Source organism: Schistocerca nitens, chromosome 6 (assembly GCF_023898315.1).
Source record: "Schistocerca nitens isolate TAMUIC-IGC-003100 chromosome 6, iqSchNite1.1, whole genome shotgun sequence".
In the NCBI taxonomy this organism is placed as follows: domain Eukaryota; kingdom Metazoa; phylum Arthropoda; class Insecta; order Orthoptera; family Acrididae; genus Schistocerca; species Schistocerca nitens.
The window spans coordinates 360,084,653-360,109,257 of NC_064619.1; positions in this window are offsets into that span (position 1 = coordinate 360,084,653).

The following is a 24,605-nucleotide window of genomic DNA, read 5'->3' on the forward strand; positions in this document are numbered from 1 at the left end:
AAAGTATAATTTCAATATTAATTGAATACGGCGCCTTGCTAGGTCGTAGCAAATGACGTAGCTGAAGGCTATGCTAACTATCGTCTCGGCAAATAAGAGCGTGATTGTCAGTGTAGCATTGCTACGAACGTCGGCTGTACAACTGGGGCGAGTGCAAAGACGTCTCTCTAGACCTGCCGTGTGGCGGCGCTCGGTCTGCGATCACTGACAGTGGCGACACGCGGGTCCGACGTATACTAATGGACCGCGGCCGATTTAAAGGCTACCACCTAGCAAGTGTGGTGTCTGGCGGTGACACCACAGATGATATGTTAGAACACTAACAACAGTAACTTTTCGTTCTAATGGCATAACATTCTCGAGAAGTAGCATGATTATGCACGCTATAACATGAGAACAAAGCCTTTCGCGACGGTACTGTTGTTGCCCGCATCTCGTGGTCGTGCGGTAGCGTTCTCGCTTCCCACGCCCGTGTTCCCGGGTTCGATTCCCGGCGGGGTCAGGGATTTTCTCTGCCTCGTGATGGCTGGGTGTTGTGTGCTGTCATTAGGTTAGTTAGTTTTAAGTAGTTCTAAGTTCTAGGGGACTTATGACCACAGCAGTTGAGTCACATAGTGCTCAGAGCCATTTGAACCATTTTTGGTAGTGTTGTTAAAACATTCTCGGACTTATTGGCGCGTCAGTTCAGGTTAAAACATTTCGCTTTCGAATATTTCCACACTTTCCGACAAGTGTGGTGATTATCATTTATACGTGTACAACGTCCGTAGAATTATACGAGGGGCGTTCAGAAAGTAAGCTCCGATCGGTCGCGAAATGGAAACGACTATGAAAATCCGATAAAGCTTTGCACAGATGTGTTGGGTAGTGTGTCTAGTATAACCCCAGTTAGCATCACGTCGCTCTTCTCATTTCTGAGCTCGCAGTGAGTGCGTAAAGATGTCTAGAAAATAGTGTCTGCCGCCAAGTACGAGGGCCTGGTGAGAAATTTCGCCTGAAGCTATGCAGCTAACATTACATAACAGTCGTGCTGTTTCTTCTTCAAGACAATTCTCAGCCGCATTCTGCAGGGGCAATGAAGATGCTCCTGCATCGTTTTCAAATGGAAATGTGAGATTACCCACAATACAGTCCGCAATTGTCTCCCCCTGAGTTTCATCTCTGGTCACATGAACCGCTGTCTTTGAAGACAACATTTTGACACAGACAACGAGGTGTAGGCCAGCGTGGAGAATTGGCGGAAAGCACTGGCGGCTGCCTTCTATGATGAGGCTATTGAAAAGTTGGTACAACGCTATGACAAAAATCTAAGTCAGAACGGCGACTACGTAGAGAAGTAGCTGAAAGGTGTAGCTAATTGTTACAAGTAAAACATTTCTGATGTTCACTGTGGTTTCAATTTGGCAATCAATCGGAGCTTACTTTCTGAACAGGCCTCGTAGTATGTTTACACTCACAGCAGCTGAGTGTCGTTTCGCAATGCGTACCATAGCTTCCCAGTAGGAAGAGCCGCCATTGACATCGTCGTTATCAAATATTTGTCAAGGAATAAATGACATGATTGCAATTAATTAGCCTACGAGTCTTTTATTTATGTTGCGTAAATTCTTGCACGATAGCGTAGGCCGGAGAAGGAAGAGTCTTTATCCTTAATGAAGACAGAGTAACTTAGTAGGTGTTGTGTACATAGTTCCGCGTAGTCAGCGCGTACACAACTTTCCCACTTGAGCGCGCTCCGCTAAGCACAACAGCGCAGGCGCAGCGCTCGTCCGTCTCCGCACTACGAGATGGCGCTGTCATAGAGACGGACCAAATTCTGCTTCCGCCGATCCGCGTATTAATATGTCACGTAGCCAATGAAATTGCTGCTAACTCAGAACCTTTTCTCCTCGCGGATCACACTCGCGCAGTGATACCTCAACGCGCGAGGTGTACAGACCTCCGATTAGTCAGTCTGCATTTGTCTGTACCAGTCTATAGTCAAATTCAGTCTGTGCCTAATAAGATTATCATATTCCTGTACATAGCCATGAAGAGAAATGTATAGACACTTTGTCGAGTATCAGACATATGTGAGAATAAGATTAACGTACCAAGACCAAAGGAATTTCAGATTTTCCATTGTAAATAGCATCCAGAACCAAGTTAAGTTATTTTTATGCTTGTTATTATTTTAAAAAAAATGTGTGTGAAAATTAATCAAGTTCTGTTTAAAGCTGGTCACCGTCAATCTGCTACTTTAAGCGTGCAAGTGGCATTTCTATCGTCTGACCTAACGGCAGAAGATAAACACGCCACGATAAGACCACGAGACATATTGCTGACACTCGCCTACTTCATTAGAGCGACGAGTCAAATAATCTGATGGTGTGTGTACCGAAGGTCTTACAGTACGCACACCACAGTAGGGTACAGTCCTCCTCCATTCTTCCCTCCCCTCCACTAACCCTCACACTGTTTCTCTGGTGACATGGTTCATTCTGCGAGAAACGAACACAAATATGCTCTTAACCTTTTGTATATGGAGGGACTATGGAAAACAGAATCTGGTACTGATCTGAAACAACAGCGAATTCCTACCTGTGTGTGTGGTATGCGATCAGTAGACACAAACAATTTTTTGTAAGCAAATATCTGTCTAGAATATCTCACGCGATCATTCGCCTCTTAGACAATCATTTTTAGCGGGTAGATCACACACCCCTTAAAAATCCTTGCAAATGAATTTGAGACTACATATTTTTTAAGCTCACCGCCTTGTCACTTCCTAGTGCTTGGGTTGTTTTCCTTAAGATTCCAGCAATTGAATTCCAACCCGATATATGCATTCTACTTCAGCTCGCTCCAGATGCGTTCCTGGTAGACATTTTACGAGAGTTAACACTCCCGATGACAGTGTACATGATTTAGAGTCCTATTAATGTACTATAGATTCATGTACGTTCAGGTATACAGCAAATTCCACAATGGGTCTTCCTGCCTCCTCACAGATATCTCCATCACTTACGAACATCCCACAGGTAAACAAATACACTTTAAGCGGAAGTGCAGTGCATGGTGGAGGGTATACATTACACAGTATTATCGGATACCCCTCTATCCCAATCTCACACGCTGATACGTAAAAAATTGCCTATATACAATCAAACCCGTGCCGTTCTAGGCGCTACAGTCTGGAGCCGAGCGACCGCTACGGTCGCAGGTTCGAATCCTGCCTCGGGCAGGGATGTGTGTGATGTCCTTAGGTTAGTTATGTTTCATTAGTTCTAAGTTCTAGGCGTCTGATGACCTCAGAAGTTAAGTCTCATAGTGCTCAGAGCCATGGTACAATCAAACATACGCTAATCCCCCAGTGAGCGAGGTGGCGCAGTGGTTAGCACACTGGACTCGCATTCGCGAGGACGATGGTTCAATCCCACGTCCGGCCATTCTGACTTAAGTTTTGCGTGATTTCTCTAAATCGCTCCAGGCAATTTGGTCTCCTCCCCCAAACAACCCAACCCCTAATCCACCACAATGCTTCCGGGAGAAATACATCTTTCGAGAGATTTTTTTTCCGTCAGATTTTAGAAAGTAATATTACAGTCTATACGTTGGTAGCACCATCAATATAGTGCTTTTGCTTCACAGATCAGTCAAGTAACACGAACAGATGTGGCTCACAGGCTAGATGGGACAACGAATTTGCTGCACCGTGCTGTCATGTCAATATCACTGTTCACAAGTACGTACCATTTAACCACAAATGTGTCTTTGCGTGTTAAAGTCAGGATAGTAGCTGACAATGATCCCTAAGCTATAGTACCAATTGGGAATATATAACGATGTACAATGGTGGGGCTAGTTTAAATAGAGCAGGGGAATTTGTGTTGCAGACTGACGTATATATCGAGGGGTAGTTGATATCGAAGTACGACACATTCACTCTCAGCATTCGCGTCTTCGACAGAAGCAGTGAGAGTGCAGCAATTACTCATTGTGCTTGGTGTTTCTACGTTAAAATTAACAGGTCCAGAGGCATCACAGGATGTATTTCTAAAGCACCAACATGCTGTGAAAACATGTGGTCTACGCCAAGTGGTATAAGCTGCTGTGTGGCCACAGTATATCTCTGGTACTGTTTTACCTATGATAGTGGGAGCATAGAGATGTGCTGTTCGTCATTTCGGTCACTTAATCCTTCTAAGATCAACGAAGCCTTATTGTGTGATGGTGTGTCTACTCCAACTGGTTTTGCATGGAATAAATGTGAGATTCTAAGTATACAAAATAACTTAGTAGCAAAATACTATAAGATAGTTTAAAAACGTCGGTGAGTGCTATTTAAGTATACTGATGGTATTCACTCCAACCATAAGTAAACGTTCCAATGAAACTAGAGTCTTGAATGCTTATAAACTCCATCCGAATTTCGAAACGTGATCTGCTTCCACGAATCAAAATATAAGAGGTATTAGAGATAAAGTTAGTGAACTGATTTTAGATGTTGACTCTGAAATTCTTGGTATATCGCAGCACCATTTAAATAATTTGACAGTTCAGAGGCTTCCTTTACCAGGATACAGATTAGGTGGCTGTTTCTCCAGGAGTTCCTTGCTGGGTGGAGGAGCGGCTATGTACGTAAAAAACAGTATTCTATTTGAGTCCATAGACATATCACGACACTGCTCTGAACAGGTATTTGAATGTTGTGCAGGGTCAGTTGCATTTAGAGAAACAAAACTTTTAATTGTTGTTGCTTGTAGGTGTCGTAACTCTGACTGCAGAGCATTTCTGCTGCAGCTAGAGAGGGTTTTCGATTCACTTTGTAGGAAGTACCAGATATTAGTTATATGTGGTGACTTCAATATTAATTTTGTATAAGATGGTGCAAGAAAAAGGATGTTGGTAGATGTCCTAAATTCATTCGTAAAGTCATATGATCTGATGCTGATCGTGTTTCTTCGAAGTAGGGTGCAGGGGAACAGTAACACGGCCATAGAAAATATATTTATTCATTTTTCATTACAAGATAGGCATTCTGTTAGTAGAAAAAAGACAGAACTTAAATCTGTAATATTGTACATCTGCATATTTACTAAAAGTCTGTGAACATAAAGAGCAATTTATTTGAACAAACTTTAAGAAACAGACCATGATGCATAAATTTTAACACTAAAAGGCTTTTGTACGCAAAAAAATGTCACACATAATTACAAACTATATTGGAAAGTTAATCCAACAGCAATACAGAGTTTTTTAAACCTTGGCACGGAACCAGGTGGCAGGATGTTTATAGTGCTGATAACTTAGATGATAAATATAATGCTCTTCTTAACATATCTCTCATGCTCTTTGAGAGCTGCTTTGCATTAGAACGTTCTAAATGCGGTACTGGCAGTAATAGGCAGCCCAGGTGGCTGACTAGTGGAATAAGGATATCATGTAGAACAAAGCAGGAATTATATCAAAACGTTAGAAGTAGTCAGAATCATGCTACAGTAGCCCATTACAAACAGTATTCCCAGGTGCTTAAAATTCTTATTAGAAAGGCAAAGAGTAAGTGGTATGCAAATAGGGCAGCTCTTTCACTGGATAAAACTAAAACCATATGGTCAGTTGTGAAGGAAGTTCTGGTCAGGAGCACAAGATCGACGGTATAAAGTCAGTTAATAGTCAAATTATTTGTGTTACTGATAAATCAGATATGTGTATAGTATTTAACAATCATTTTCTGAGCATTGCTGGTGAATTAAATAAAAATTTACTTTCTACAGGGAATCATATAACTTTCTTGGTAAATGCCTTTCCGAGACTGAAATACTCCTCTGAGATACAGACAAGAGGGAGACTAAGTCAATAATTAAATCAATGAAGACTAAGGACTCCCATGGATATGATGGAGTGAATAACAGAATATTTATGTACTGTGCTGCACATGTTAGCTCTATATTTAGCCATATTTGTAATTTTTCCTTTAGGACTGGTCAGTTTCCGAAGCTCTTAATACTCAGTAGTAAAGCCGCTTTATAAAAAGGGAGAAGAGGATAGTGTAGACAATAGACCTATATCTATGCCATCAGTGTTTGCTAAAGTTATTCAAAAGCCTGTGTATGTAAGGATAATTGATCATTTTATATCATACCATTTGTTGTCAAATGTGCAGTTCAGCTTTAGAATTCAATTAACAACTGAAAATGCTATGTTCTCTTTTCTGAGTCAGGTACTGGATAGGTTAAACAGAGGTTTCGAACGCTAGGCATATTTTTTTATTTAACTAAGGCGTTTGATTGTTTTGATCACGAAATATTGCTCAAGAAGTTGGACCATTACAGAATATGGGAAGAAGCTCACTATTGGTTCAACTCTTATTTTAGCGACAGACAGCAAAATGTCATTATTCACAATGTTGAGAATGACTGTGAGGTGGGGTCTGAGTGGGTTACAGTGAAGTGGGGGGTGCCCCAGGGATCAGTGTTGGGGACACTCCTGTTCCTTACTTATGTAAATGATATTCCCTGTCGTATTACGGGTATCTCTAAAATATTTCTGTTTCCTGATGACACTAGCTTGGCAGTAAACGATGTTGTGTGCAACACTGGCCCGGTTGCAAATAGTGCAGTTCATGACCTAAGTTCAAAGCCTGTAGAAAATAAACTAACGCTAAACCACAGTAAGACTCAGGTGTTACAGTTTTTGTTACACAATTCAACAAAACGTCACGTTTTAAAATCACAGAATGGGAATATGATTAATAAAACTGAACAGTTCAAATTTCTAGGTGTTCAGATAGATAGTGAGCTATTGTGGAAAGTATCTTGTTCAAAGAGTTAATACTGCCAATTTTACTATTCGAACGGTATCTGAAGTGAGTGATCGTTCGACACGAAAATTAGTCTACTTTCTTTATTTTCATTCGATTATGTTTTATGGTATTATGTTTTGGGGTAGCTCTTCCCATTCTAAAAGGACATTTTTGGCTCAGAAACGGGCGGTTCATGCAGTAAGTGATGTAAGTTCACAAAACTCTCGTTTTCGCCTTTTCACGAATCTACATCTACATCTCCGTCAACGTGATTGCTATTCACAATTAAGTGCCTGGCAAAGGGTTCAATGAACCACCTTCCAGCTGTCCCTCCACCGTTCCACTCTCTAAAGGCGCAAGGGAAGAACGTGCACTTAAATTTTTCTGAGCGAGCCCTGAAATCTCTTATTTTATCGTGATGATCATTTCTCCCTATATATGTGGGTGCCAACAGAATGTTTTCGCAGTCGGAGGAGAAAACTGCTGATTGAAATTTCATGTGAAGATCCCGTCGCAACGAAAAATGCCTTTCTTTTAATGATTGCCACTCCACGTATCATGTCTGTGGCACTATCTCCCCTATTTCGCGATAATACAAAACGAGCCGCCCTTCTTTGATCATTTTCAGTATCAACCGTTAGTCCCACCTGATACGGATTCTATACCACACAGAAATGCTCCAGAATAGGGCGGACAAGTCTACTGTAAGCAGTCTCTTTAGCAGATCTGTTGCACCTTCTAAATGTTCTGCCAATGAATCTCAGTCTTTGGCTTGCTCTACCCACATCGGCATCCATGTGATCTTTCCAGTTTAGGTTGTTTGTAATTGTAAGCCGTAAGTATTTAGTTGAATTTACAGCCTTCAGATTAGTGTGACTTACCGCGTAATCGAAATTTAGCGAATTTCGTTTAGTACTCGTGTGAATAACTTCAACCGTTTCTTTATTCAGTGTAAATTGCCACTTTTCGCACCTCAGAGATACCTTATCTAAATTATTTAGGTATTCGTTTTGGTCATCTGATGACTTTACAAGACGGTAAATGACAGCAACATCTGCAAATAATCTATGTCGTTAAGATAAATCAGGAACAATAGAAGGCCTGTAACATTTCCTTGGGGAACGCCGGATATTACTTCTGTTTTACTCGATGACTTACCGTCTATTACTACGAACTGTGAAATGTCTGATAGGAAATCACGAATCCAGTCGCACAACTGAGGCGATATTCCATAGGCACACAGTTTGGTTAGAAGACGATTGTGAGGAACGGTGTCGAAACCCTTCTCAAAAGCTAAAAATATGGAGTCAATTTGACATCCCATGTCGATAGCAATCATTCCTTCATGAGTATAAAGAGCCAGTTGTGTTCCGCAAGAACGATATTTTCTGAATCCGTGCTATGTGTCAGTAAATCTACATCTAAATCTGCATACATACTCCGCAATCCACCATACGGTGCATGGTGGAGGGTACCTCGTACCACAACTAGCATCTTCTCTCACTGTTGCACTCCCAAACAAAACGAGGGTAAAATGACTTCCTATATGCCTCTCTACGTGCCCTAATCTCTCTTATCTTATCTTTGTGGTCCTTCCGCGAAATGTGAGTTGGCTGCAGTAAAATTGTACTGCAGTCATCCTCAAATGCTGATTCTCTAAATTTTCTCAGTACCGATTCACGAAAAGAACGCCTCCTTTCCTCTAGAGACTCCCACCCGAGTTCCTGAAGCATTTCCGTAACACTCGCGTGATGATCGAACCTACCAGCAACAAATCTAGCAGCCCGCGTCTGAATTGCTTCTATCTCCTCCCACAATCCGACCTGATATGGATCCCAAATGCTCGAGCAGTACTTAAGAATAGGTCATATTAGTTTTTTATAAGCGGTCTCCTTTACAGATGAACCACATCTTCCCAAAATTCTACCAATGAACCGAAGACGACTTTCCGCCTTCCCCACAACTGCCAGTACATGCTTGTCCCACTTCATATCGCTCTGTAATGTTACGCCCAAATATTTAATCGACGTGACAGTGACAAGCGCTACAGTACTAATGGAGTTTTCAAATATTACAGGATTCTTTTTCCTATTCATCTGCATTAATTTACATTTATGTATATTCAGAGTTAGCTGCCATTCTTTACACCAATCACAAATCCTGTCCAAGTCATCTTGTATCCTCCTACAGTCACAAAACGACGACACATTCCCGCACACCACAGCATCATCAGCAAACAGCCGCACATTGCTATCCACCCTATCCAAAAGATCATTTATGTAGATAGAAAACAACCGCGGACCTACCACACTTCCCTGCGGCACGCCAGATGATACCCTCGCCTCCGATGAACACTCACCATTAAGGACAACGTACTGGGTACTATTACTTAAGTAGTCTTCGAGCCACTCACATACTTGGGAACCATTTTCTTCGAGGTACTTCATAATGTTCGAATACATATACGTCGCAAAACCCTACAGCAAATCGACGTTAGTGATACAGGCTTGTTATTCAGCGGATTACTCCTATTTCCCTTTTTGGCTGTTATTGTGACTTGAGCAACTTTCCAGTATTTAGGTACGGAACTTTCTGTGAGCGAGTGGTTGTATATAATTGCTAAATATGGAGATACGGCAGCTGAATACTCTGAAAGGAACCTGACTGGTATACGGTCTGTACTGGAAGCCTTGGCGTTATTAAGTGAGTTAAGCTGCTTCGCTACACCGAGGATATCTACTTCTATGTTTCTCATCTTCGCAGTTGTTCTTGATTGGAATTCGGGAATAGTTACTTCGTTTTCTTTGGTGAAGGAGTTTCGGAAAACCGTGTGTAACAACTCTATTTTGGTGGCACTGTCATCAGTGACTTTACCGATGTTATCGCAAAGTGAAGGTATTGATTGCGACTTGCCGCAGGTGTGCTTTATGTATGACCAGAATCTCTTACCGCCTTCTGTCAAATTCCGAAACAGAGTTTCGTTGTGGAAATTACTAAAAGCATCCCGAATTGAATCACGTGCTATATTTCGAACCTCTGCAAAACTTCGCCATATTCGGGATTTTGCGTTCTTATCAATTTGGGATGCTTTTTTCGTTGCTTCTGCAACAGCGATCTGACCTGTTTTGTGTACCATGGGGATCAGTACTATCGCTTATTAGTTTATGTGGTATATATCTCTCAATTTCTGTCGATACTATCTCTTTGAAATCATTACACTTCTTTTCTACGCTTACTTGATAAGATGGGGACTGGAGACTGTCTATTAAAAAGACTAACGCATTTTTATCAGCTTTTTTTAAATAGATGTACTTCGCGTTTCTTTTTGATGGTTGTGGGTGTTACAGTATTCTGACTAGCAGCAAATGCCTTGTGGTCGCTAATCCCTGTATTCGTCATGATACTCCCTATTTGTCCAGGATTAGTTGTTGCTAAGAGGTCAAGTATGCTTTCGCAACCATTTACACTTCGAGTGGGCTCATGAACTGATTGTTGAAAGTAATTTTCTGAGAAAGCATTGAGTATAATTTCGGATGACGTTTTATGCCTGCCGCCGGCTTTAAACGTATAATTTTTCCAGCATGACGAGGGTAGATTGAAGTCGCCACCGACTATAATTGTGTGAGTGGGGTACCGATTTGGAATGAAACTCAAGTTATCTTTGAACTGTTCAGCAACTATATCTTCTGAGTCGGAGGGTCGATCAAACGACCCAGTTATTAGTTTAGTCCTATTGTCAAGTATAACGTCTATCCATACTATCTACTTCAATTTCACTACAAGGCAAACTACTTCTGACAGCAATAAATACTCCACCACCAACTGTATTTAATCTATCCTTTCTGAACACTGTTAGATCGTTTGAAAAAGTTTCGGCTGAACTTATTTACGACTTTAGACCGCTTTCTGTATCTATAACTATTTGAACTTTAGTACTTTCTATAAGGGCTTGGAGCTCTAGTTCTTTCCCAACACAGCTACGACAATTTACAACTACAATACCGATCGTTTCTGCAACCTCCTTACTGTGTTTTACCTGCCTCCTTTAAGACGGACGCCCTTTCTGTGGTCCCCTGATACCCTCTAACCTAAAAAACTGCCCAGTCCCTTCGACACAGCCCCCGCTACTCGTGTAGCTCACTCCTGAGTGTAGTGGGCTCCTGACCTATTAAGCGGAACCCGGAAACCAACTACCCGATGGCGCAATGGAATTTGCAGCCTACACGGTCACAAAAGCGCCTGAGCCTCTGATTCAGAACCTCCACTCGGCTCTCCACTAAAGGACCACAGTCGGTTCTGTCGACGATGCTGCAGATGGTGAACTCCGCCTTAATTTCGGAAGCAAGACTGGCAGTCTTTAACATTTCCGCTAGCCCTCCGAAACCAGAGAGAATCTCCTCCGATCGAAAGAGAGACACGTCATTGGTACCTACATTGGGCACCACCTGCAGTTGGCTGCACCCTGTACTCTTCATGGCATCCGGAAGCACCCTTTCACCCTTTCCACATCCGGAATGACTCCCCCCGGTATACACTCGGAGTGCACACTGGCTTCCCTCCCTTACTTGGCAGCCATGTTCCTAAGGGGCCCCATTACGTGCCTAACGTTGGAGCTCCCAACTACCAGCAAACCCACCCTCTGCGAATGCCCAGACCGTGCGGTCATGTATATTTTGACATTGGCCCTATATATATATATATATATTCAAGATGACGGCACCCACAGTGTTAACTACGAGCACCATAGCCCAACTGTTCATTCATGACCTAGCACCCCCCACCCTCCGCCTCTAATACTGCACTATTGACCACGTGATTCGACTTCACATAGGTATGAAAAGGAGTTCACTATACTTTCAACTATCTAGTTTCAACTACTTTTCAAGTTCCAGACCGCCACGTCCTCCTAGGAACCGGCTCCGAGTTTGAATTCTGCCAGTAAAGGAAGGTCACTTGTGCTTTTGCTACCAACCTAAGAAAATTTGGTAAAGAAAGGACACTTGTACTAACATCAGCCGCCTGACCGCCAGTTCCTCCTAGGAACCGGCGCCAAGTTTGAATTCTGCCAGTGAACAAAGCTCAGTTGCGTTTTCGCTACCAACGCTGCTGCAAACGAAGCTCGCCACTACCACTAACCTAAGTCGCACTGACCGCCACCTCTTCCTAGGGACAGGTGGTAAAAGGAGTCAGCCCACAATAGGCTGATAGAGGAAAAAGTGTACCTTATTTATTTGGGAGCAATTTATTTAGTTATGGAGTATATGTATCACAGAACACACGCTCTAACATGCCCCACAGCATACAGACCTGCAAACTACTCTTACATAACTCATGTATAAGGCTCTACACACATTCTTGCTAATTGTAAACCGTCAAAAATAACACATTGCACAACCTACAGACATGTGAACCACTCATAAAGAAGCACTTACGTCCAGATAGCCAAACCACTCCTAAATTGTCAAACTAATAATCCATCTAAAAGACTGCATGTTAATCGTTAACTGTCGAAATCATACACCAATTAGAGGCAGCACGACCTTCAAGTAGATTCGCCACTGAGTCCATAGCCAAATTGACTCAGTTCATATCGATGCCACTAGAGGACGCTGTAGTGATGCCAGGTGAGGACACAAGTACCATAATCTAAGGTGGCGCCGCCTAGTGGGTTCACCACGAGCTCCACACAGCAACTGTATTATTACATGTCATCGCCACCAGAGGACGCCTCCATGACACCAGCTGATGACACAAGTACAGTTATCCATGATGGTGGCAAACAGTGTGTTCTCCATGAGGTCTAGTACTCAATACCACCAGCAGAGGACATTGTCGCCCCTTTCGTGACGTAAACCAAGAGGGTGGGATAACGACTCATCCTGCTCTGGGCTGCTGGTGAGAGTAAGGATGGAGTGCACTCTATTTATTTTTTAACATCTTATATAACGATAGAGTATATGTATCACTCTGATACAAAACATCCACCCAAATGTGCCTCGGATCATGTTGCACAGCCCACAGACACGCAACCAGCTCTTAATTTCAGTAAACAATAACAAACTGCTCCTAAATAATTCTTAACACTGCTGTGCAGACATGCTCAGTACTCGTAAACTGTCCAAAAAGCGCATAGCACAAACTACAGGGCCACTCCCAAAATCCCCTGTGAAGTCACACACTCATCCCAAATCCGCAAGTATGAGGTGGCGGCACCCCCATTCATACGTAACACCTGAGAAATTCCTATCCAAATTCACCTAGACACACGTGCTGACATGATCGGGCGAGAGCGCAACCGCGAGCTGCAGCTGAACACAGGCGAAAGTTGTATGTAAGCGCCATTAATGACCGGTGGCTTATTTACATAGCATGCACTCCAAGCAGAGCCGCACGCATCGGGCTTTCATCGCTACTCTCATTATAACCATGGGCCAGCTAAGACACTGCAGAATTCTGTTCCACAATAGCAGATCCTGCGTTCTCCTTACCGATTCTAATGGACCATACGTGACGTTTGACTCACGCTTCACTGTGCGTAGCTACATACCATCACAAACGCATCTAGCAACGTTATTAATCTTATACTCAAGTCACAATGCTATGTAAAATAATAATCAAGGCAAACTCTACTAACTTCCATAGCCCCCCCCCCCCCCCCCTCACCTCCGGAAATAGCTAACACTCGCTTTCTTATTGTCTCAGCTTGTATGCGTCAAAATTCCCGCCCTAACAGAACTTATTTAGCAAAATATCACCCAATCCAGTCTTCCTCCCGGACATAACGTGATAGCTTTCCTGCTCTCAACATATGCAAATGTTCTCTCTGCTCCTATATCCCACAACATTCAATCCGGCATTTTCTTTCTGGGTCTTTCTGTCTTTATTTAGCAAAGATTGCTAAACTGCACCGACTGTTCCCTCAATCTATACACCCCCAGCCTGTTCTTTCTTTCTAGAGACACTACGCTCAGTGGTAATAAACTATTTTACACTGATCACAATTTTGCACTGACAACTTAACATCGCAAAGTTGTCTAAAGGTCATCAAATACATACGACACTTGCAAGAATATTGGAGAATCAAACCGAGCTCCAACCAGGAAATATATCTCTGAGTACTGTCTCGATCTAGTAAACATGCAATTCATGTCCCCCACCATACCAGATCACCCCCTTTACATCAGTGAACGAAAATCACTGTCTCAGAACTGATGTGAAAGACAGGCTCGTTGCCCCCCCCCCCCCCAAAAACGCATTACAGTTTCCGCTTTCTTGCTCGCATTTCTACAGACATCTCCAGACTCGTCCATTAAAAAAACAACCACATTTCCGCCATAATATTATACAATTTTCGCCGTACTTCTCTATATGAAGCACACAGCAGTAGCCTCCCGCTCGCTAACGCAACACAATACACAAGATATAGACTGTAAATTATTTCTCCACAAACACCAAACTTTAGCGAGGTGCAGCGTGCTGAAAACCATTGACCCATTGACTAAATAGAAACAAATTAAGTAAAACGATATTTGCTCTCTCGAATACCGAAGTCGGTGATGTAACAGATTCCAGACGATCAATACTGTTTACAAACAAACTAGGGTCGTTTCCACGTCTAGAGAACAGGCAAATGTGTGTCCAACACACCACAATCGATATTCCCTCAACTAAATAAAGGCACCAAATGTACAGAAGCAGTCGACCAAACAATTTACAAGGGAGGGAACATCGCTCCACCACAAACGCACCAATTTCTCAAAGTTACACTTGATAACGAAAGCCGCCCAGCACATACTTAGTTCGCTATTCGGTCGTCTAGAAGATGGTTAAGTTAACTATGATACATTCCTACACTCCTACTTGTCTCTGCATTCGGAAGACTGCTACCATTAACATGGAAACCCGAATCAGCACCACCATAGACTTTGCATACAGGTACACATTCTTGAAAACCCCTCACATACATCTTCTATCACTATACTTAAAATTAAATCTTACGATCGTGGTCTAAACTGAATGGTATTAGGCAATGACCGACGTATCGGAAATACACTCTGTTGACTGCTGTGCTCTGGAAACACCTGTCCCGACCTTACTCTTCCCTTCGCTATCACAGTACTCCAGGTCAAATCCATAACTTTACTACAACAGCACATAGACTCTTCCATTACACAGACAGGTATACTTTATAAACCTGATGTTCAAATGCGAACGTATCACAAACACATCACTAATACTAAGTATAATATTACCTACTCAATAACTGGAAGCATACGACACCAAATAATACTAACCAAAAATCAACTATGAGTGTGCATCTCCCTTACATTCTTCCCGCGAGTCATACCACAATCATACCCTACACATCCTCCAGTTGCATCCATTTCTACAGATTCCCATGTGCTAGTTCCAATTTAAGTCGGAGAAAGACATATCCAACACCATCTATAACCCGTGTAGAAACAAATCGAGCTGAGTTACTGCAACAGGACCGTGTTTTGAGCATTCGGTGAAAATGCGCCCAATGTGGTGCGTACCCAAACTAGATACAAGTACTTCAGATCCCCTACATGCTAACTTAGTTATTCTATATCCATCCCAACGTAGAAAAATTACGAACTATAGAAGCTCATACGAATTAGAAGTCACCTATGCGTCGATGCGTGCGCAGTGACACATAGCTGCGGTCGGCGCGAAGAAGGAGATTTCACAATACGTCCCCGGAATAACGTAGCGTGCTGCCATCGAAGCATTTCTAGCGGTATTGCCCCTTTCCTCACCGACTCTCACTTCAGACTTCTACTGCTACTCCTGCTGTGTCTATGACACAATTCTACACTCCTGGAAATTGAAATAAGAACACCGTGAATTCATTGTCCCAGGAAGGGGAAACTTTATTGACACATTCCTGGGGTCAGATACATCACATGATCACACTGACAGAACCACAGGCACATAGGCACAGGCAACAGAGCATGCACAATGTCGGCACTAGTACAGTGTATATCCACCTTTCGCAGCAATGCAGGCTGCTATTCTCCCATGGAGACGATCGTAGAGATGCTGGATGTAGTCCTGTGGAACGGCTTGCCTTGCCATTTCCACCTGGCGCCTCAGTTGGACCAGCGTTCGTGCTGGACGTGCAGACCGCGTGAGACGACGCTTCATCCAGTCCCAAACATGCTCAATGGGGGACAGATCCGGAGATCTTGCTGGCCAGGGCAGTTGACTTACACCTTCTAGAGCACGTTGGGTGGCACGGGATACATGCGGACGTGCATTGTCCTGTTGGAACAGCAAGTTCCCTTGCCGGTCTAGGAATGGTAGAACGATGGGTTCGATGACGGTTTGGATGTACCGTGCACTATTCAGTGTCCCCTCGACGATCACCAGTGGTGTACGGCCAGTGTAGGAGATCGCTCCCCACACCATGATGCCGGGTGTTGGCCCTGTGTGCCTCGGTCGTATGCAGTCCTGATTGTGGCGCTCACCTGCACGGCGCCAAACACGCATACGACCATCATTGGCACCAAGGCAAAAGCGACTCTCATCGCTGAAGACGACACGCCTCCATTCGTCCCTCCATTCACGCCTGTCGCGACACCACTGGAGGCGGGCTGCACGATGTTGGGGCGTGAGCGGAAGACGGCCTAACGGTGTGCGGGACCGTAGCCCAGCTTCATGGAGACGGTTGCGAATGGTCCTCGCCGATACCCCAGGAGCAACAGTGTCCCTAATTTGCTGGGAAGTGGCGGTGCGGTCCCCTACGGCACTGCGTAGGATCCTACGGTCTTGGCGTGCATCCGTGCGTCGCTGCGGTCCGGTCCCAGGTCGACGGGCACGTGCACCTTCCGCCGACCACTGGCGACAACATCGATGTACTGTGGAGACCTCACGCCCCACGTGTTGAGCAATTCAGTGGTACGTCCACCCGGCCTCCCGCATGCCCACTATACGCCCTCGCTCAAAGTCCGTCAACTGCACATACGGTTCACGTCCACGCTGTCGCGGCATGCTACCAGTGTTAAAGACTGCGATGGAGCTCCGTATGCCACGGCAAACTGGCTGACACTGACGGCGGCGGTGCACAAATGCTGCGCAGCTAGCGCCATTCGACGGCCAACACCGCGGTTCCTGGTGTGTCCGCTGTGCCGTGCGTGTGATCATTGCTTGTACAGCCCTCTCGCAGTGTCCGGAGCAAGTATGGTGGGTCTGACACACCGGTGTCAATGTGTTCTTTTTCCCATTTCCAGGAGTGTATTAAATATACAGACATCTCACAGACCGGTTTAAAGTTTCATCAGCTATAAGCAAACTACCGTATGAGAGGCTCCCTCCAGTCCTGATGCAAACTGTATCCTAACAGACTTTTGTACACTGCCAAATATTTCGTTTTCCGCCATGACTTGGAGGTCTGTGTCACATTCTAAACTCACATTAAGACGCTCTGATCCACGACCTCTCACAGAAAACTAGACATCTCAGGGTGTAGATAATATTCTTACGATGGATAGCACAAGAATCGATCATTATTAAATAAAACACGCTTACAACATAAGGAAACTAGAAGAACATAGAACGAGATGTGATGTCATGATCGCATGGAATGGTCTGACGTAAAATCGATAGAATTGCGTAAAATGACGAGGGAATAGGTATAAATTGACCGAATATAGACCCAAATGCGGTGAAATTAAAGGAGTACTCTGCTATCTTCTGGTTCCCGCCGACAAATTGTATATGGGACCAAGTATTCGGCAACAGGACGAATCCGGAGAGACGTGGACATTGAAATGAAGGAAATATGGGAGGCAGTCAATTTTTTCCGAGTTCCAGCACGTGCTAAAAAAAGGATGTAGGTGAGGAATGAACAGTCCGGCCGTAAGGGAGGTATAGATTCCCCCACTCTTACGCCGAAAATTGCCAACCATAAGGGAATGAAAGATTTTACATGGAAAATCACGTTCATTTACTAGGAGGATACATATGTACGTAGGTAATTGAAATTTCCAGAGCCATAGCAGACATGAGGAGCTATTTCCGAAACTTCACTGATGATCGAATGTCGTTTAAGTACGGAGCAGAGCTGTCTTGCTTTCGACTACATGGTTTGGTACCTATTTGAGACAAGCCGTTACAAGTCTCTAATATTTGTGTCGCCGGTCCAGCAGATCCGAGAGTTCCAGAAGCCTCTTGTTCGAATGTGAGGTGTACTGGCGTTCTGCATCTTTATTTAGTTGACAGAACATCGAATATCGTGGGTTGTTTGAGTCAAAAGGGTGAAACACCGATATAAGAGACATCTGCTGGTTCCTAGACATCAGAAACACCTACCGTACGAGTATTAAAACGTTAGATCACTTTGTAAAATGTAGGGATGGTCTGGAATCTGTCGTATCGCTTACATAGGAATTCGGTTAAAAATTCAAGTGGAGCTGACAGTTTCCTCTATTTTCGAGTTTTCACATAAAAATTTTCACAGACAAGATAACTTTCTAGTTACTCAATGGTTTGCAGCATTTGCCATGTTAAAGTTTCGGTTTTATAGGTATTATTTGATAACTCTTTACCTTCTGAAGTATACGTGCATGCTGACATTTGGATAATGCTGTGTGGTTGACGTCGAGAACGGTCAATTTAATTGCATGACATTCCGGCAAACCATGTAAAATACTGGAAATTCTCGAAATTTTCATATGCTACTCAATGATTTCAGAATAGAAGTGTGTAAAATCAAATGTTGGAACTGATGTTGGTAAATTAATTCACGATTGTCGAAGGTCGTCTTTTGGCGTGAATTATCCTTTGTTCTACTGTAAGGTGGTGTGATCTGTGTCAACACACTTGTTTTTAAGAGTTAGACAAGTCACTCTCTCCTTCTCTCAGCATCCAGCAGGTGTTTGTACTTAACTCATAGTCTGTTACACGGTACCCTATTCAGCAGCAGGCAGCACTAACGCTTACTCGCACGGTGTATAGCAGTCCTTTTCAGTTCCATATAAGCTCGTATGGGCACTGTCACGAATGATGATGATGGTGATGAAATTATGAGGAAAGCACAAACACCCAGTCCCTGGGATGAGTAAAATCCCAAACCCGGCCGGGAACAGAACCCGGGACCCTGTGATCCAGAGGCAGAAACACTAACCACTAGACCACAAGCAGCAGACGATATTCATGATAGCTCCCTGGGGTAAGAATAGGCCCGAGGTGTCTGTCGTAAGAGGCAACTAAAAGGAGTTTCACACGTTTCGGCCTTTATGTGATGGTCTCCTGAAGGGTTTGACCTCCATTCTTCAAAATTTTCCCGAAGAGCGAGCCAGCTGGGGAAGGGCGCATTACATGGTGCATTGTCTCCATTGTGAATTGACATCTTTAGCGCACTTTCCCGTCGTCACGTTGCAGTCCCACCAATTCTCCATCTCTTTGGCGAGAACACCTTTCTGGGTGCGTTTTCCACCATGCACTATGAAGTGTCGCTTTCTGCATCGGCGATGACCACGAACTACTTTGCACCTGATATCCAGCACAGTAGCCTGTCCATTGCGCTGGGGCCATCATGTACCCTGTTGGTTGTAGTCCACTGACCACTCAGGAATCACTCTGCTGATACTTGCGCCTTTAACTTCCCACGTATACAAAGGGAGAGATGCCCATCTCCTTGGGGCATTGGGACTCCCAGCAATGGCCATCCTGCCTGGTGGACTTTGCTGCCGCTGGGTGGCGCTCGGGGGGACAGCCCCTTGTCGGAGTGGGTAGCACCAGGGCAGATGACGCGCGATGAAGCGTAGTCCGCCATCCCTTGCTGGTGGTGAAACTTTAGCAGTCTCTAAGCATTCACGAGCTGAATTCATCGCACAGAAGTAAGACCCCAAATCGTTCCCCTCCCTGACTACACCATGGGAGGAACGTCAGGCAGCGGATGGCAGCGGATCTTATTTGCCCAGGTACCTTGTATGTTCGAGAGGCGATGGGGAATCTTTCATGATGATGAAGCCTCAATTTTTTGCTGAGCATTTAAAGGGCAAGTTTTCGGAGGTGGAGGGCTTGTCCAAAATGAGATATGGGTCACTCTTGATCAAAACAGCATCCTCTGCCCACCCTTAGGCTTTACTCGCTTGTAACAAGCTGGGGGATGTTTTTGTAACCATCACGCCCCATAAGAGCTTAAATATGGTCCAGAGTATCACATTTCACAGGTACCTTCTTTTGCAGTCTGACAATGAGCTGTGCTCCAATTTAGAGCGACAAGGAGTACATTTCGTCCACCGTGTCCACCAGGGTCCGAGGCACAATCAGGTGGCCACCGGTGCCTTCTTCTTGGCCTTCAAGGGTGATACATTTGCCCGAGAAGGTCAAGGTGATGATCTGCTGCTGTGATGTAGGGCCCTGTATTCCTCCCCCAAATACAGTGCTTTAAGTGCTGGAAGTTCAGCCATATATCTTCCCGCTGTACTTCCAGCATCACATGTCGGGATTGTGGACGCCCAGCCGGCCGTTATGGACGAGCGGTTCTAGTCGTCTTAGTCTGGAACCACGCGACTGATATGGTCGCAGATTCGAATTCTGCCTCAGGCATGGATGTGTGTGATGTCCTTAGGTTGGTTAGGTTTAGGTAGTTGTACGTTCTAGGGGACCGATGACCTCAGATGTTAAGGCCCATAGTGCTCAGAGCCATTCTTTTTGTGGACGCCCGTCAAATCCCAATACTCCATGTGCCCACCCTTCCATCTGTGTCAGCTATGAAGAGCACCATTCGCATTGCTCGGTTGATTGCATGATTCTCCAGAAAGAAAGGAAAATCATAGAGTACAAACTCTGGACCGACTGACATACAGTGAGGCTAAGAGAAAGTTTGAAAGCCTGCATCCTGTGCGTATGACATCGTATTACGCCGTCGCTACAATAGGTATGGCTACATCAGCTCCGCCAACCCCAGACACCTCTCAGAGCCGGAAGACTACACCTGCCCCCTTGATGCTGGGGGACATTTGCCTCCCCGTTGCTCCTGCACCAGCTACTTTGGGAGCAACACCCCCTCCCTCCAACCATTGGGGACACCTGTCCCCACATTTAAGCTGGATAAGCATAAGTCTTCTTCCACTTCTCTCGCTAGGAAGGCGTCCCTTGTGTCACTCCCTTCCCAGGTTTCTGCTTGTGTGAAAGGTGACACCCACCAGTGGCTGAAGAGCCCAAAAGCAGCTGGTCGTAGGGCTTCATGTTCATCCTCAGTCCCTTGAGACTGAGCCAGTGTAGTGCTCCCAGCCACGGAAACTCAGTGAGCAGAAACCCAAAAAGAAAACCCCTAAAACCTAGGAAATTGCGGTGGCACTCACACCACCACTTCCTACAAGCTCTGTGTCTGAGGATGGGCCGGCCACAGTGGCCGAGCGGTTCTAGGCTCTTCAGAACCGCACAACTGCTATGGTTGCTGGTTCGAATCCTGCCTCAGGCATGGATGTGTATGAAGTCCTTGGGATAGTGAGGTTTAAGTAGTTCTAAGTTCTAAAGGACTGATGACCTCAGATGTTAAGTCCCATATTGCTCAGAGCCATGTGAAACATTTTCTGATTATGGGGTGGGGATTTTCGCGTCCGCTGAGGACCTAGATCTCACCAGACCCTCAGACACAATGCTTATAGACTGCTCAGGCACTAAGGCGAAAACTACGTCATTGAATGGTCCATGCCTTCCCAGTATCAAGATGACACCATCCTCCAGTGTAATTGCAGCAGCTTTTTCCACCGCCTGGATGTGCTCTAGCAACTGTTAAGCTTTACACCTGCTATCTGCATTGCCCTCCAGGAAACCTGGTTCCTGGCAATGTGGACCCCTGCCTCCCTCAACTACAAGGGATATAAGAGGAACCATGGCGACTATATTCGAGTGTCAGGTGGAGTTCGCAATGTATATCTTCCTCCAGATGGTGCAGTACCCCTGAGGGTACTAGCTGCACTGATTGATCAACTACTTTTGGGAGATTTTAACGCCCATAACCCCTTGTGGGGTGGCACCGTGAGTACTAGCCGAGGCAGAGATGTCAAAAATTTACTGTCTCTACACATTTCAGTGTGGCTCATGGTAGTTACTACGCCATTTATTTATCACTTTGCATACCAGGACTTCTTCCATCTATCCACTGGAGAGCACATGACGACCTGTGTGGTAGTGACCACTTCCCCTCCTTCTTGTCACTGCCCCAGCGCCGGCTCCGGACACTTGCCCAGATGGGCTTTAAACAAGACGGACTGGGAAACTTTTACCTCTTCAGTCACTGTTGAATCTGCCCCACACGGTAACATCGATGTGCTGGTTGAGCAGGTAACTACAAAAATTATTTCTGCGGTAGAAAATGCGATCCCTCGCTCTTTAGGATGCCCCCGGCGTAAGGCAGTCCATTGATGGTCGCCGGAACTCGCTGAAGCAGTTAAGAAGAGTTGGCGAGTATAAGTGGCACCCTTCCCTGGAGCACCTCTTGGCCTTTAAACGGCTCTTTGCTCACCGTTCGCCAACTTATCAAACGACGGAAGCAGGAGTGTTGGGAGAGATAAGTCTCGACCATTCGGTGCCATACATCACCTTCTCAAGTCTGGCCAAGGATCATTCTCGGGTACCAGACGCCAACGGGTGTTCCTGATGTTACCATAAATGCCGTGTTAACTACCGACGCAAAAGCGATTGCTGAGCACTTTGCTGAGCACTATTCTCTAGCCTCTGCGTCGAAGAATTACCCCCCCCCCCCCCAGCCTTTCGCACTCTCAAACGGCGGCTGGAAGGGAACGTCAACTTATTCACTACACGCCACAGTGATTCCTATAATGCCCTATTTACAGAGTGGGAGCTCCTCAGTGCCCTTGCACATTGCCCCGACACTGTTCCTGGGCCTGATCAGATCCACACCAAGATGATTAAACATCTCTCATCTGACTACAAGCGACATATCCTCGCCCTCTTCAACCGGATCTGCTGCGATGGCGTCTTTCCATCGCAATGGCGGGAGAGCACCATCACGGTGCTCATATCCGATAAAATCGTGCTTGATGTGGATGCCTATCGGTCCATCAGCCTCACCAACGTTCTTTGTAAGCTGCTTGAACTTATGGTACGTTAGCTGTTTTGTTGGGTCCTAGAGTCACATGGCCTGCTGGCTCTATGTCAAGACGGCTTCGTCAGGGTCGCTCTACAACTGATAATCTTGTTTCCCACCAGTCTGCCAACAGTTCAGCATTTTCCAGACGCTAGCACCTGGTTGCTGTCTTTTTTTGATCTAGCAAAAGTGTGTGACACGACCTGGCGACGTCGTTTCCTTGCCACACTGTATGAGTGGGGTCTCCAGGGCCCACTCCCGATTTTTATCCAAAACTTCTTGGCTCTCCCTACTACCCATTTCCAAGTTTGTGCCTACCATAGTTGCATCCATACCCAGGAGAATGGAATCCCACAGGGCTCTGTATTGAGTGTCTCTCTATCTTTAGTGGCCATGAATGGTCTAGCAGCAGCTGTAGGGCCGTCTGCCTCACCTTCTCTGTATGCAGACGACTTCTGCTTTTCGTACTGCTGCTCCAGTACTAGTGTTGCTGAGCGCCGCCTACAGGGAACCATCCACAAAGCGCAATCATGTACTCTAGCCCACGGCTTCCAGTTTTCGGCCGCGAAGTTGTGTGTCATGCAATGCTGTCGGCATCGTACCGTTCATCTGCACCCAGAACTTTACCTTCATGACGATCCACTCACAGTAGTGAACACATGTCGATTCTTAGGACTAGTTTTCGATGCTCAATTGACTTGGCTTCCTCATCACCGTCAGCTTAAGCAGAAGTGCTGGCAGCAGCTCAATGCCCTCCGTTGCCTGAGCAACACCAATTGGGGTGCAGATCGCTCTAAGCTGCTGCAGTTCTACAGTGCGCTTGTCCAATCCCGAATTGACTATGGGACTGAGGTTTATGGTTCGGCAGCGCCCTCGGCGTTGCATTTACTCGACTCAGCGCATTACTGCGGGTTTCGCTTAGCGACAGGAGCTTTTAGGACGAATCCGGTGACCAGTGTACTGGTAGAGATTGGGGTCTCTCCATTACAAATCAGGCGTGCACAGCTGCACGCCTGTTACATAGCACACATTCGTACTTCTCCTGCACATCCACATTACCGTCTCCTTTTCCCGCCCGCGACAGTCCATCTCACGCATCGGCTGCCCAAGTCTGGGCTACCGATTGCGGGCGCGTGCGACCGCTTATGTCTGAACTGGATTCCTTCCCTGTACCACCTCTCCTCGAGGTCCATTCACGTACACCTCCGGAGTGTAGGTGCAGGTCGAAGCCTCGCCTGGACCTTTCGGGTGGCCTTAAGGACTCCGTTAACCGTGCTGTTGTCCGCTATCACTTCCTCACGCTTCTTGACGTGTTCTGGGGCTCTGAAGTGGTTTACAACTGCGGCTCGATGGCTGATGGTCGCGTTTGCTTTGCCTGCGTTCACGGCGGCCATATTGAGCAGCATTCCTTACCCGATGGCTGCAGTGTATTTTACTGCAGAGATGGTGGTCTTTTCCCGTGCACTTCAGTATCTCCGTTCATGCCCTTGGGAGTCTTTTCTTTTATGTACTGACTCCCTGAGCAGCCTGAAAAATATCGACCAGTGCTACCCTCGTCATCCTTTGACAGCGTCCATCCACTAGTGTATCTATGCCCTGGAACGGTGCAGTCGTTTAGTGGTGTTTGTCTGGACCCCTGGTCACGTCGAATCCCAGGAAATGAACTTGCTGACAGGTTGGCCAAACAGGCTACATGGAAACCACTTCTGGAAATGGGCATTCCCGCAACTGCGT